General features: G+C 39.7%; 1 long non-coding RNA gene and 1 pseudogene across 1 annotated transcript in view; both read right to left on the reverse strand.

The window, feature by feature from the left end:
- Positions 1–823, reverse strand: LOC138812100 (ATP synthase subunit gamma, mitochondrial-like; annotated as a pseudogene).
- Positions 824–2,974: 2,151 nt separating this feature from the next.
- Positions 2,975–14,205, reverse strand: part of LOC138812101 (uncharacterized) — a 36,002-nt gene continuing 24,771 nt past the window's right edge. Inside the window, exon 3 of the long non-coding RNA XR_011367548.1 lies at positions 2,975–3,039. This is a non-coding gene — a long non-coding RNA (uncharacterized lncRNA). The remainder of the gene's footprint in view (positions 3,040–14,205) is intronic.

Here is a 14,205-nt window from a genome sequence, read left to right on the forward strand (position 1 = left end):
TTAATCCAGGGCAGCAGCCTCAGGGATCATTTCAACCAGCTCCTCAGTGATGACAGCTTGGTGGGTGCGGTTGAATGTCAGTCAGTTTATCTATCATTTCAGAAGCATTCTTGTGGGCATTGTCCATGGTTGTCATCCTGGCACTCTGCTCACTGGAGGTGGACTCCTTCAAGGAGTAGTAGATGATGTTGGCCGGGTTATACTCTTGGTAATTTTGCAGCACATCTGAGTCAATATTGTCATAGATACCCATGCCCTCTGCACTTGCAATAGTATCAAGAGAAAAGATGGGGTTTACTTCTGTCACATAGGAAATAACAGACCTGATCGATTGAAGATGATAGAGCCTTCATCAAACTCATATCCAGAAAAGTTTAGTACTTCAAGGGCAACGACCAATGCATCTCCAAAAGTAGGGGGCTTTCTTCCCATGTCTGAATGTCACCAGAAACTTGTCAGTCTCTGGAGAATGCCCCTGGGTTAATCACCAACTCCAACAAGCATGACCTCTTTTCCAGCTGCTGTGAGTGTAGCCACCTCATTTTTTAACAGTTTAGCAATGGATGAGTGACTAGCACCACAGAGCCCTCAATCTGAGGACACACTAATAAGCAGGTGTTTCTTCTTATCTTTGGGTACCTTTATATCAGCTTTTTCATAGAGAGCCAAAGGTTCAATTCCATGTACTCCAGCCAGCTTCAGCTGCCACTCCACACGGGCATATTTTGCTCCTGAGACCATTTTCACAGAATTAGTAATTTTTCTGAATGTTTTTGATTAACTTCAGTTGCCTGGTTATATCTTTCAAAGTTACCATATTTCAAACTTGAGTCCCTTGCTGAAGGTTGGGCAGATAAGGGGTCTCACATTCTTGACCCAAGTAAATTGTTCCTTGGTCCTCCTATTTATACTCTCCCCATAGCTGGGATGACAGGTGTGTGTCAAAATGTGCAGTTATTGATTAAGATAGAAGTCTGTCAAACTTTTTATCCAGGCTAGCCTCCAATCATGATCCTCCAGATCTCCATCTCCTTTGTAGGATTACAAATATGAGTCACCACACTCTGCTTGTAGGAAATATTCGTATATTCATAATAACCTTGATTCTGACTTCAAAATGAAAACATAGGAGATTAGCCAGAGTCCTGCAGTTCTGAATTTGTGTGTGTGTGTGTGTGTGTGTGTGTGTGTGTGTGACATTTCTGTATATGGATGATGGTGAGAGACCCATTTGCGCTGTATAAACTGGACTTAACAGGATAAAATGACTCCCAAGAGAAATTGTGAATTAACGTATAATTCAAAATGTGGTCAGGTCTATTCACACAGCTCCAAGACTAGTGAAAACTCAATGAATAAATATATGTGATATCAATAAATCCAGGCTGAGGAGCTGAGACAAGGAGCTTAGAAACCTAAAACTTCTGTGTTTTGGATTTAGTTATTTAGCCAGTCCTGGGGCTTCAACTTAAAGCCTAGGCACTGTCCCCAAGCCCCTTTGAGCTCAAGACTAACACTCTACCATTTGAGCCACAGCACCATTGCTGGCTTTTTCTGAGAAATTTATTGGAGATAGTCTCACAGACTTTCCTGCCTGGGCTGGCTTCAAACCATAATCCTTAGATCTCAGCCTCCTAAGAAGCTAGGGTCACAGGCATTAGCGACTAGCTCCCAGCTAAGGATCCATTTTCTTCAGTGAATTGAAAGCCAGCATTTGACAACAACTCCAACATGACCAGGGGCTCCCAATCATTACTTCATGCTTGCCATGAGAAACTTAAGGGAGTAAAGAAAAACCATCCTAAGAATGGGTTTGTTTTACTTCGTTTTCTTTTAGTGACATACTCTTTACTCTAACTGGACCATACAAATAACATGTGTTTTGTTTTGTTTATCACATTGTATTAGGAAAGAAAACTAGAACAGAGGTGCAGAACCAGGAAGGCAGTGTCTCTGTGAGACATGGTTGTCCCCTATTGACATGAAGTCAAGTCCCCAGTAGTTGTGGGTTCTCAAAATAGAGTCTGTGAAAGAGATGTTCTCCTTTTATTATTAAATGAGACACTTCCAATGAATATCAAATATCACTTTTATAATCAGAAATAAAATAGTGGATTTTTTTTTAATTGAATGGGCCTTCCCTTTTTTCTTCTTCAACTTCTGAACTCTTTAGGCACACAACATCGCTAAGCAAGAGATCTCATGGAGACAGAGACCTCCCTTAGAGGTCTGTGGAGTCCTCTCAGTACCTTGGGGGACTCAAATGGTCATGACACCACACAGAAGTATCACTGGGAGGTCATCTCCAAAGTGTCACCACAGCAGTGACCTGCAGCACTTCAGCTGACTGGTGTCCTGCCTGTCACAGACTGAACAGACTAGGCTTTCTGCCCCCAAACTTCTGTAGTGCTTGATATTTGACTAGGTAGGAAGTGCACTTGGGAAAAAAATAATGGTGAGAGAAAGAACAAGATTCTAATAAAAAGTATTTCATTTCCACTTTATTAGTAGTAATGGAATGGAATGATGAATTTTCTGGTGACACTTTCAGATTTGTATACTATGTATTTGGACCACATTTACCACCACCCCCTGTCACCCTCTTTCCCCCACTTCCTCATCCCATAGTTCTTCTCTTCTCCCCCTAGTTGGCTCTCTTCTACTGCCTTGTCTCTTTTCAATCATCTAGATTCCACAAATAAGAGAAAACATGAGGGACGGGGGGGAGGATGGGAAGGGATGGGAAGGGGAAACAAAGGAGGAGGCTACAATGCTTGATAAGAAATGTACTCATTATCTTGCCCGTGTAATTGTAACCCCTCTGTACAGTATTTTCACAATAAAAAATAAATAAAAATTTAAAAAAAGAGAAAACATGATATCTGTCTTTGTGACTTTGGCTTACTTCACTTAATAGGGTGATCTCCAGTTTCATCCATTTTCCAAAAAAAATGCATAATTTTGTTCCTTATGGCTGAATAACATTATGGACATTCATCAGTTGGTGTCATGTGGTTCCATGGTTTGTGAGTAGTGTTTCTGCAAAAACAAGGATGTGTAGTTATCTTGAGTTATCTTGATCTATTGTATGCTGACTTACATTCTTTAGGGTATATATACATATATACATTGGAGTAGTAGTTACATTTTTAGATTTGATTTTCACACTGATTTCTATAGTGGCTGCACTAATTTACATTCCCACCAACACTGTATAAAATCTTTTCCCCCACATCTTCACCAGCATTTATTGTTGTTTTCTTAATCTTCTTGGAAGATTTCCATTCTAACAGAGAATACAGGATAGAAACACACGGTCTTAAATTAGCAGAAGTATCCAGATATGTAAAAATGATATATGTTAGTATTTTTATTCTATTAAGCATATGACCAGTAAGTTTCCTTCAAGGTAAAATATATATCTTTCTTTTTAACTTTCCAGCTGTTCCCAAAGACTTAGGACACCCCTATGCCAATGGCTTTTCCAAATGTGAATTCATTTCAAACTGAAGGAGTTATATCTGGGCAGAACTGCTACCAGTAGACTTCGATGCAAGTCTTAGTCACTTTTGTATTGCTACCACACAATACCAGAGGCTTCTTACTTTATAAAGAAAGAAGTTTGTTTAGCTCATGGTTCCAGAAGTTCAAGAGCATGATGCTGATACCTACTTAGCTCTGAGGAAGGTCACATAACTGATGGCATCAATTTCTATGATGTGGTGAGATAGGATGCTAGTCAGACAGACAGACAGACAGACAGATGTAGCAACCCACTGAAAAGGAAACAACCCTGGAATTACTTTGACCCCTTCTAAGGGTCACAAACTCATCTCTCATCTCCTAATCACTTTCCACGAGGCCTTGTTTTTTGAAGGTTCCACAACCTCTCAGATCATCACACAAGGACCTTGTTGTCCACATGAACCTTCATAGGCAAATCATAGTAGGAAACTAAAATTCCATCAACTCTTATTCATCTTCAAAACAGCATTTTAATTTCATATTATTACTCCTATGATATATCTCTTTTTTTGATCAGTTGTGGGGTTTGAATTCAAGGCCTGGGTTCTGTCCCTGAGCCTCTTTATGCTCAAGGCTAGCACACTACCACTTTGAGCCACAGTTCCACTTCTGGTTTGTGAGTAGTTAATTAGAAGTAAGAGTCTCATGGACTTTCCTGCCCAGACTGGCTTCAAACCACAATCCCCAGATCTCAGTCTCTTGAGTAGTTAAGATCACAGGTATGACCCACTGGCACCTAGTTGACATATTCTTTAAAAAAATAATTTTAATACATTTTACTTTACCTGATACAGCTAAAATATCACCATTTCAATGTGCAATTCATATAAAGTTGTGAATGAGGTATGTTAAGCTCTTTTTGCTTTTGTGTTCCAACCTGAATCTTTGGTATAGATGATATATTCTTCACTTTTTCCAAAGTATCAATGTGTCTGCAGTTAGTTATATTCAAAGAGTGAGCATATGCCCATTCTAAGAGTACTTAGTGGTGAATTCCTGAGCACACAAGTTTCATGTGAGTGAGAAGTGGTTAATGTTTGGTGTTACAGCTGTACTGTATAAGGTTAGAACATGTTCGATTTAGCAGATAAAGGGATAAAGAGATAAAGGGAAGATAAAAAGAAGGCAATAATTAGTGCCAGGCTTCCTACTTGGAAAAACTATTGCTAGCATACATTCCTTCCAGGACATTCTGTTATGATAGGCACTGACTTTTAACAACAGGATACCTCAAGCCTAGAGGAATAGCAAAACAAATTTGTTTACTATTTGATTTCTTGGAAAAAGTTTCTGAAAATAAGTTTGAAAACCCCTTTTCTAAGCTTGCGCCCATCCCAATTCTTGGGACTCTTTCTAAAGAGCATTCTGGAAGGTAGCTCCATGCTTTAGATGAAAGCAGGTCCCTGGGAGGCATTCTGCACTGGAGGCAGTGGCAGTTCATAGAAATCTCCAGGACAAGAGTAGAAGGAGCTGTTGTCAAACTCTGCACGTGTGTCCTGAAGCCATTGAGCCTTCTAGACTCTTCCCCCAAGCTAACTCTCACGTAGGGAATGCTGGTTCCCTCTGCCTTTTCATTGAAGAGGCTGAGAAACACCTAAGCTAGAAGTAGTCACAAGATTGGTCCTTCCACAGGGCAATGATCTCCTGGGCAAGGATAGGAGAGTATTTAAACAAAAGAGGCGAAGGAAATACAGTCCTTACATCAGTGAAGGAATTTCTAAAACTTGTGTGTGGTCTGTTCCATATTTTCCCAATTTATTAGTGCTGTTCAAATATACCACTAGAATCAACTCAATGTGTGTGCACTGGAAATTCCAGCCTTTTCTCCAAAATACTCTGTCATCACTTCAGACACTGGCATTCTAATCAATGTCATATTCCAAAGAATAAAATGGCAGAAAAAGAGGAAGAAGAAAAACCTACTCCTCAAAAATCCTAATCACCTCTAATCCCAAAATTCTCAACTGGAGTTCTTGCAAAGTTCCCACCATCCTCTGAGCTAAGTTACCCCAACTGGGGCTCAGCCTTCATGGCTGGGTGAGGACATTTTCAAATGTCACATTACTGGACATATGACTGTGGACCTCTCTTCACCTGTCATTCTTCAACCTGTTCCAATCTGGCCCCATCACTCTACCATTATTACTACTACAAAACAGCTTCTGCTGGGGCCACCAATGAGTCTAGTCCTCGACCTACTAGGTTTCTAAACAGATGGTGGCCCAATTGATCACACACACACACACACACACACACACACACACACACACACATACACCTTTCTCTTCCTTTGGTATCAGTGACATCCCTTCTCCTCACTGTCTTGTAATAGCTCTTTCCTCTTGGCCCATCCCCAACATTATTCAAACTTTAGTCCTAAAAACTTCTACCCTCTACCCTTGGGTCATTTTCCTACCTGGATAACCACTACTTTGCATAATACTAGAAGGCTATTCATGCTACAATCAAAGAAAATGGCTCCCCTTTGAGTTGTACTGTGAATTATTGGTATGGTCATTGGGGTAACTCTACCCGCCACTGTAGCTTTAATTACCACCTATATATTACCAACTGTGTTGTCTTGAAACTCAAGACCTCATATGTAGCTGACTACTTAGAATCCACTTGTCTGTCTCAAAGGAACTTCAAATAGCATACTCTACCTGGTCAAACCTGATCCTCCTTCCTCATTTCCAATATCTATGAATGTCACCAGCTCCATTCAGTTACACACTCTAGAAACCTGAAAGGAATCCTTGTCACTTTTCTCTCTGACTCTATCAATGTGATCTGTTCATTGTCTTGGGGCATCTCTCTCCCTTCACTAAAATGTCATCCTTTGCAGTGCTAGAATTTCTCATTCGTCAATGTAATTTCAGAGTTAGAAGAACATCTAGAACATAGCATTAGTTGACTAAAATGATCAAGTTTGATAATTTTCCTGTATGTCTCTTATATCACCTCCATCTGCATCTAGTAATGCTGTTTGTGTTGCTTCCTTGGTTTCCCTTCCGTATTTACTTAATGCTGGTTTATCTTTAAAATCTCAATCCCATGTCCTTAAAGAACTACCTCTGATGCCTTCGTAATGGGCCAGTCACCCTTTGGATGCAATATGGCTCTTTTACTTGACACTTCTTTCCCTATCTGCCCTGCACATTTTTATCTTCTGTCTAACCTCTATCTTAAAAATCATTCTCTCTTCCATTCCTGCAGATTTTTCTTTTTTTGTGTGTTGGTCTGGGGCTTGAACTCAGGGCCTAAGCAGTGTACCTAAGCTTTTATACCCAAGGCTGACACTCTACCATTTAAGCCACAACTCCACTTCTGTTTTTTTCTTGTTAACTGGAAATAAGAGTCTCATGGACTTTCCTTCCTGGACTGGCTTCAAACCATCATCCTCAGAACCTCAGCCTCTTGAGTAGCCAGGATTACAGGTGTGAGCCACTGGTGCCCATCACCCACAGATTTCCCAATACACCAAAAAAGTACCCGATTCTAGGTATTAAGTTGGGTTCTAAAACTAAATCCAATCTCAAATATTTCCAAAAAAATAGAAGCCACTGCCACCAAAAATATATATACCAGAATATTAGTATCTATTTTTTAAAGGTGTTTAAATATTTTTAAATATAGAAAAGTAAGAGATAACAGAAGAGATGTGAATGACTCCAGCCATATGTGGTGGTCAGAGAGGTCTCACTGGCAGAATTTTTAGTCTCACTTCCTTGTAGACTATTTTATATTCAAACCAGTCATTCAAGTCATTTTCATTTTCAATGTTTTCTTTAACTCAACCCTCCAGGCCAGCCTTAGGTAGTTTGAGTCTTAAGAACCTTCCCAACCTTCTCCATGACTCCCCTTTGCTACAGACACACAACACCTTCAAACAATTTTATTCTCCTTTCATTTCTGTCTACTTTTCCCACTGCAGCAAATAACCCCAACTGGAGCTCAGCCTTCATGGCTGGATGAGGTCATTTTCAAATGTCATGCTACAGGATACATTGACTGTGGACATCTCCTCACCTCCCAGGCATTCTTCAGCCTATTCCAATCTGGCCCTATTACTCTACCATTGTTACTGCTACAAACAGCTTCTGCTTGGGCCATCAGTGAGTCTAGTCCTCTACCTACTACGTTCTAAACAGACAGTGGCCCAGTTGATCACACACACACACACACACACACACACACACACACACACACACACACAAAGTGACCTGTCCCACCACCCCTGAAGGTGGATTTTAAAAGGGGCCTTTGAGAGAAATTGCTACCCTAAGAAATAATTCTCCATGTGAAAAGTGTGTATTCATTATTTGTGGGACTCTGTGACCAAAGGCATGACATAACCAAATTGAGGATAGAATGTTTATGGGTTCATAGTTTCAGAGTGTTTGGTCCATGGTTGGCTGGACCACATGACTAGAGGTGGCAGAAGCTACTCACCTCATGGAGAACAGGAAGTAGACAGCAAGACAGGGACACAGGGGCAGGTATGACCTTCAAAAACTGCCTCAAGTAACCTACTCTTCCTCCAGCTAGACCATACTTCCCCAAAATCCCACTACCAACTGGGAACCAATTCTTTGCCACATATGCCTATGGGAACATTTCACAGTGAAACAATAACAGAATGGGAGAACTGCTCCAAACTCTCGAATTCACACAACAGATGGAACTGGTCCTCCCTAGAAGCCAGACCAATACTGTCAAAGCAAGCATGTCTTCCTGAGTATGTGAGTTGTGTGTGCTACTTGCGTTGTTTCTCTTTCTAGCAAATATGAGAGTAACTTCACATGATCCTCACACATAACCTTCACAAAAGAACATTTATATTGCGAGGAAATCCTCATGGCATTTAGTTCATTGATGACATTTGCCTGAGATTCTCTCCTTTCTTGATGCTTTGGCCAACCACACTTCATTTGGCCTCAGTTCCAACATCATTTCTTCAGGAAAGCCTGTCTCTTCTCCTACCTTCTATTTTCATGGTAGCTTGTGGGATACTTACACACATGTAACTACTAGTTGATGTCTATCTCTCAAGAGATATAAAGATGCCTTATGTTAAGTTGTATCCCCAGACCATAGTACAGTGCTTGGGACATAGAAATTCCATGTATCAATATTCACTAAATGAAACTGCTATACCTGTGCCCTCCACATGCTTTTATTTTTTATTTATTTATTTATTTTGGGTTCAGTCGTGGGGCCTGAACTCTGGGCCTGGGCGCTGTCCCTCAGCTCTTCAGCTCAAGGCTAGCGCTCTACCACTTGAGCCACAGCACCACTTCCGGCTTTTTTCTTTTTGCTTATGTGGTGCTGAGGAATCGAACCCAGGGCCTCATGCATGCAAGGCAAGTGCTCTACCACTGAGCCACCTTCCAAGCCACCTTCCCAGCCCCCCCTCCCCGGTGAGACTTTTATCTCCAATTACCTACCAGAAAATAGGAAATGGAGCTGTGACTCCAAGTGGTGGAGTACTAGCCTTGAGCACAAAAGCTCAGGGTCAGGGTTCAAGCCCTAGGACCAACCAAAAAAAATGGAAAGGATTGGAACAGCAGCAGTGTGTGATAAATTTGTGGTACTTCTGCTGAGTGAAATGCAAAGTGTGAGAGGTAAATCACTCAGGTTTAGATAGTTTTCCATACCTGAGTTCCCTGGAGACCAGGAGTTTCAAAAGTCCAGTACCTGCCTGGTTAAGGCAAATCATAATCTCCACATGCTTTTATTGAGTCAACCATCACTCCTTACTTAAATGTATGTGTTTTCATGCTTATCTACTTCCCTTCACAGTGAGTCAATTAAGAGTAACCATAAATTACTTATTTTTTAATTCCCAGAACCCATCACATCTCAAAAATGATTTTACAAAAAGGAAAGAGGAAGGAAGGAAGGAAGGAAGGAAGGAAGGAAGGAAGGAAGGAAGGAAGGAAGGAAGGAAGGAAGAAGGGAAGGAAGGTTTCCTCACTGTATGACATTTCTGTAATTCTAACAAGGTTTTAATAGTAACAAACCTATATGTCCGGAGAGAATCACAGCATAAGAAAATCAGGATCTCCATATCAGAAAAACTGTAGTTTCAGAATACTATAATTCCCAGTTTCTTCACAGCTTCCTTCATTAACATGTCAGTAAGTACCTATAGCATTCTGATTGCCTCCTTGAGAAGAAAAGAATTAAAGCTGGCATTTATGAGCCCCTACCATGTGCTAAATGGTTTACATGTAACTGCATATAATATAATTAGTTCAGAACAAACTAACCTAATATTCACAAAGTTTTTACTAAGTGCCATGTGACCCTGTGACCCTGAAGTCACAGATTTGTGAGTCCACTTAAAAAATATGTCTCCTAGGTTCCTCAAAAGACTCCACATAGAGCTCCCCTATGACCCAGCAATCCCACTTTTGGGCATTTACCCAAATGTTCACAAACAAGACCACACTAAAGCTACCAGCACGACTAGGTTTATTGCAGTATTATTTACTATAGCTAAGATATGGAATCAACCCAGATGCCCCTCAGTATGGATCAAGAAAATGTGGTATATATACACAATGAATTCTATGCCTCCATCAGAAAGAATGACATTGCCCTATTTGTTAGGAAATGGAAAGACTTGGAAAAAATTATATTAAGTGAAGTAAGCCAGGCCCAAAGAAACATAGGCCCGATGGTTTCCCTTATTTGCAATAACTAGTATATGTCGGAGTCAAGCAGAAAAGGTCAGATAAGTTGATGTTAGGGAAATGAACCCTAAGATATGTATTCAAATGTTTTTTTTCTTTCATACGATTAACACATTTATAAGATTATTTTTTTGTTGCTTTGTATGTCCCTCCCCCATGGTATAACCCCTGCTTTCACTGTATTTGATGTCGGTATAATTGTGGAGGGGAAGGGAAAAACAAATCGCTTAAATAGGGATACAGGTGGACCCATTGCAACAATGAGATGTACAAGTCGTTATGTTGAAAACGAACTTTTACTGCGGGGGGGGGGGGGGGAGGAAGATTGGGTGGGTGGGGGGGGTGGGGGGGAGGATGGAATGGGATGGGATGGGAAGGGGAAACAAAGGAGGAGGCTATTAGCTTGCCCATGTAATTGTAACCCCTCTGTTCAATATTTTCACAAATATATATATATATATATATATATATATATATATATATATATATATATATATATATATATAGTCTCCTAGCCGGGCGCCGGTGGCTCACGCCTGTAATCCTAGCTACTCAGGAGGCTGAGATCTGAGGATCGGGGTTCAAAGCCATCCTAGGCAGGAAAGGCCGTGAGACTTTTATCTCCAATAAACTACTAGAAAACTGGAAGTGGCGCTGTGGCTCAAGTGAGAGAACACTTGCCTTGAGCTGAAGAGTGCAGGGGCAGTGCCCAAGCCCAGAGTTCAAGCCCCACAACCGACAAAAAAAAAACATATATATATATATATATATATATATATATATATATATATATATATATATATATATGACTTCTAGTAGCAAACACAATATTTCAGTTACTTTCTTGATCAGTACAGGTGTTTGGTATTCTTTATCTCTAGTATTTTAGCCTAGGATTGAAAAAAGAAAAATATATTTCAAAGCTACAAACTTCAAGTTGTGTCACACAGTACCTATGGCCAACTAACTCTTCAGCAGTACCAGGCTTTGAACTTGGGGCCTTGCACTCTACCTTGGCTTGCTTGCTCAGCTGGCACGCCACCATTTGAGACACACCTCTTGCTCAGCTTTTTGCCAGCTGTTTTATAGATGGAATTGCCTGAATTTTTCTGCTCCTCCAGATCTAAGCTGCCTGAGCAGCTAGCCTTATAGGCATAAGCCATCAGCACTCAGCTAAGATTTATTTTATTTTATTTTATTTTTTGGTCTTGGGGCTCGAACTCTGGGCTTGGGCTCTAACCCTCAGCTCAAGGCTAGCCCTCTACCATTTGAGCTACAGAGCCACTTCTGGTTTTCTGGTGGTTTATTGGAGGTAAGAGTCTCATGGACTTTCCTGCCTGGGCTGGCTTTGAATCACGATCCTCAGATCTCAGCCTCCTGAGTAGCTAGGAGCTATGACTTTTTTAATTAAAATGCTATCAAGTCAGTTTTTCTCTAATCTCAGTTAATTTCAAAATCTAAACTAAATTACACTGATTTCAGACCATCTTTTCAGCCTGTTGAAAATTTTAATTCTTTATTCTCTCAATGAATGTGAAAGAGCAACAGTCTGAGCCCACAAAATAACCTTGAGTATGCCTCTTAACTTTTCATAACAGGGTGTGGAAGACGCTGAACAACTCCAGTGTTCACATCATGGTCTACACTATATAACTGACACTTCCTGAAGCTGTACATGATGCCCAGTTCTGGATCCACCATCCTTGATCTAAAAAAGTCAATAGGCCACACCAAATGTTCATGCTGAGTTAAAATCACCTGCACTTTCAAAAATATTCTCTTTGTGCTTTTGGCTTATTGTCTGACAAAAGTATTGACTTGAAACAACACACAGAGGAAGCTTTGTGTACCCCATATCTCTCTTTGCCTTCTGGAGGCTACTTTAACTAGGTCAACAGTCATCACTCACTTCCTCTAGAACACACTGTCTCCCACACCCTAGAAGGTGTGGGAGACAGCAAACACATTGCTACTTCCTTGATATGCTAAGCAGAATTCTTCTGAGCAATGATGCGTAATAGCATACAATATGTACTCAGAAAATACTCAGCTCTCAATGGATCTTCTCAACAGAAGAGAATGAATGGAATAAATGTTTGGAGAGTCAGCATTTGGCATTATAATCAACTTTATGCCTTTCTCTTTCAGTTTTGCTTACGATGACTTCAAAACAATGAACCATGATTGGTTCTTGTTTATTTCTTTATTGGAACTTGTTTATTCTGATATTACATTATTATAATTAGAAAAATTAGCAGATAAATATAAGAACCATATTTTTTTTTTCTGTGCCAGTCCTGAGGCTTGAACTTAGGGCTTGGGCTCTGTCCCTGACCTTTTTTGCTCAAGGCTAGCATTCTACCATTTGAGGCTCAGCTTCTCTTCTGGTTAATTGGACATAAGAGCCTCGCAGACTTTCCTGCTGGGGCTGGCTCTGAATCAAGGTCCTCAGATCTCAGCCTCCTAAATAGCTAGGATTACAGATATGAGCCACTGGCATCCAGCAGAGCCATATTTTTCAATACATATTTGAGGTTTTTCAATTCAATCAATTCATAGACTACTGTATAATTTTTTTACTTCATTTGTGAATTTTCATATTCAGTATGATGGGGAAGAAATCAGTGATCATAATATCAATTCTAATCACTTGCTGGCAGGTTGATCTAATTAACATCTCCTATTTGGGTGAATAAATTTAAATTAAAATGTAACTTGATCCATATCATATCTAGCTACAGACACTCACCATAGGATACCTGGAATCCTCAGAAATCACCTTCCAATCCCATTTCTACCCAGAGGACTATTTCATAAACATAAACATTTTCATAACTTTGGTGTTTGAACCAGAAACTAAATGACTGTATTTCCAATAATTTATTGTCACAAACATAATTTATTGAGAGATCTAAGCCACATGCCCAAGAATACAAAAATTAAAAAGATAAAGTCTTCATCTACTATGAATTCTCCATAGGTAAGAGATACACAAAAACATGCAATGGAATATAAAAACAAATACTCTACATCTGGACTACAAAGAAGAGAAATAAATTCTTCCCAGTAGAAAAGGAAGTGGGTCAGAAAGTCTTTAAGGGGATAAGATGCTTGAACTACATCTTCCAAACTGAGAGTGCATTTAATTTGTTAATCAGAAAGCCTAGGAGCAACATTCTAGCAAAGGGAAGATGGGTATACAAACGCACTAGGACACAGTAAGCGAGCACAGAAATACCAGCCATAAATAAACTGTAGTTCAATATCAAAGATAAATCATCAGCCTCAAAAGGAGAAGACAGTATGTGTATTATCTAGAAAAATTCCTTCAAATCCTTACTTTAAGGTTCTGATATATTTTACTCAGAAAATATTTATTTTATAATAGTGTTTAATAAAGAGCTGTTACTGTTTTGGGAAAAAAAGAAGAAATACCAGCCATAACACATCAAATAAGATCAACTGAAATATGGTAGATTCAAGAGAGAAATCAAATAGTGTAATTCCTTGGAAAGATAAAGTCAAAGTTCACTAGGACACCAGGAAACAGGTACTTGAAAGTAGTGTGGTGGGGTAAAAGGAAAAGCGGTAGATAAAAAAAGAGGAGAAGGGGAAAGAATGAAATTAAGAACTCAATGTATATCCTACAAAATTTAAAGAAAGTGAGGGAAGGAACAAGTTAGGAAGAAAAGGCAAGAATGTTGAATGGAGTGACATTGACCAAGATGCATCGTATTCATAAACTGCTTTATTAAATGGCAAATTCTTCGTACAACTACTTAAAGAGAATAGTAATTTTTTTATTTTTATTTTTATTCTTGCCATTATACTGCTTTGAAATTTTATTTCATATATGAATTTTTAAGTTCAGGAAGTAGTGAAATAAAATCTTCATCCTTGCCCATTTGGGGACATGCTCACAGAGTCTGGCAGGGCAAGCTCACGAGAGCATAAAGAATAGGAGCTTCTTGATATGACCCTG

The sequence above is a fragment of the Dipodomys merriami genome, unplaced genomic scaffold, assembly GCF_024711535.1.
Source record: "Dipodomys merriami isolate MVZ:Mamm:240054 unplaced genomic scaffold, mDipMer1.0.p SCAF_56, whole genome shotgun sequence".
In the NCBI taxonomy this organism is placed as follows: Eukaryota; Metazoa; Chordata; class Mammalia; order Rodentia; family Heteromyidae; genus Dipodomys; species Dipodomys merriami.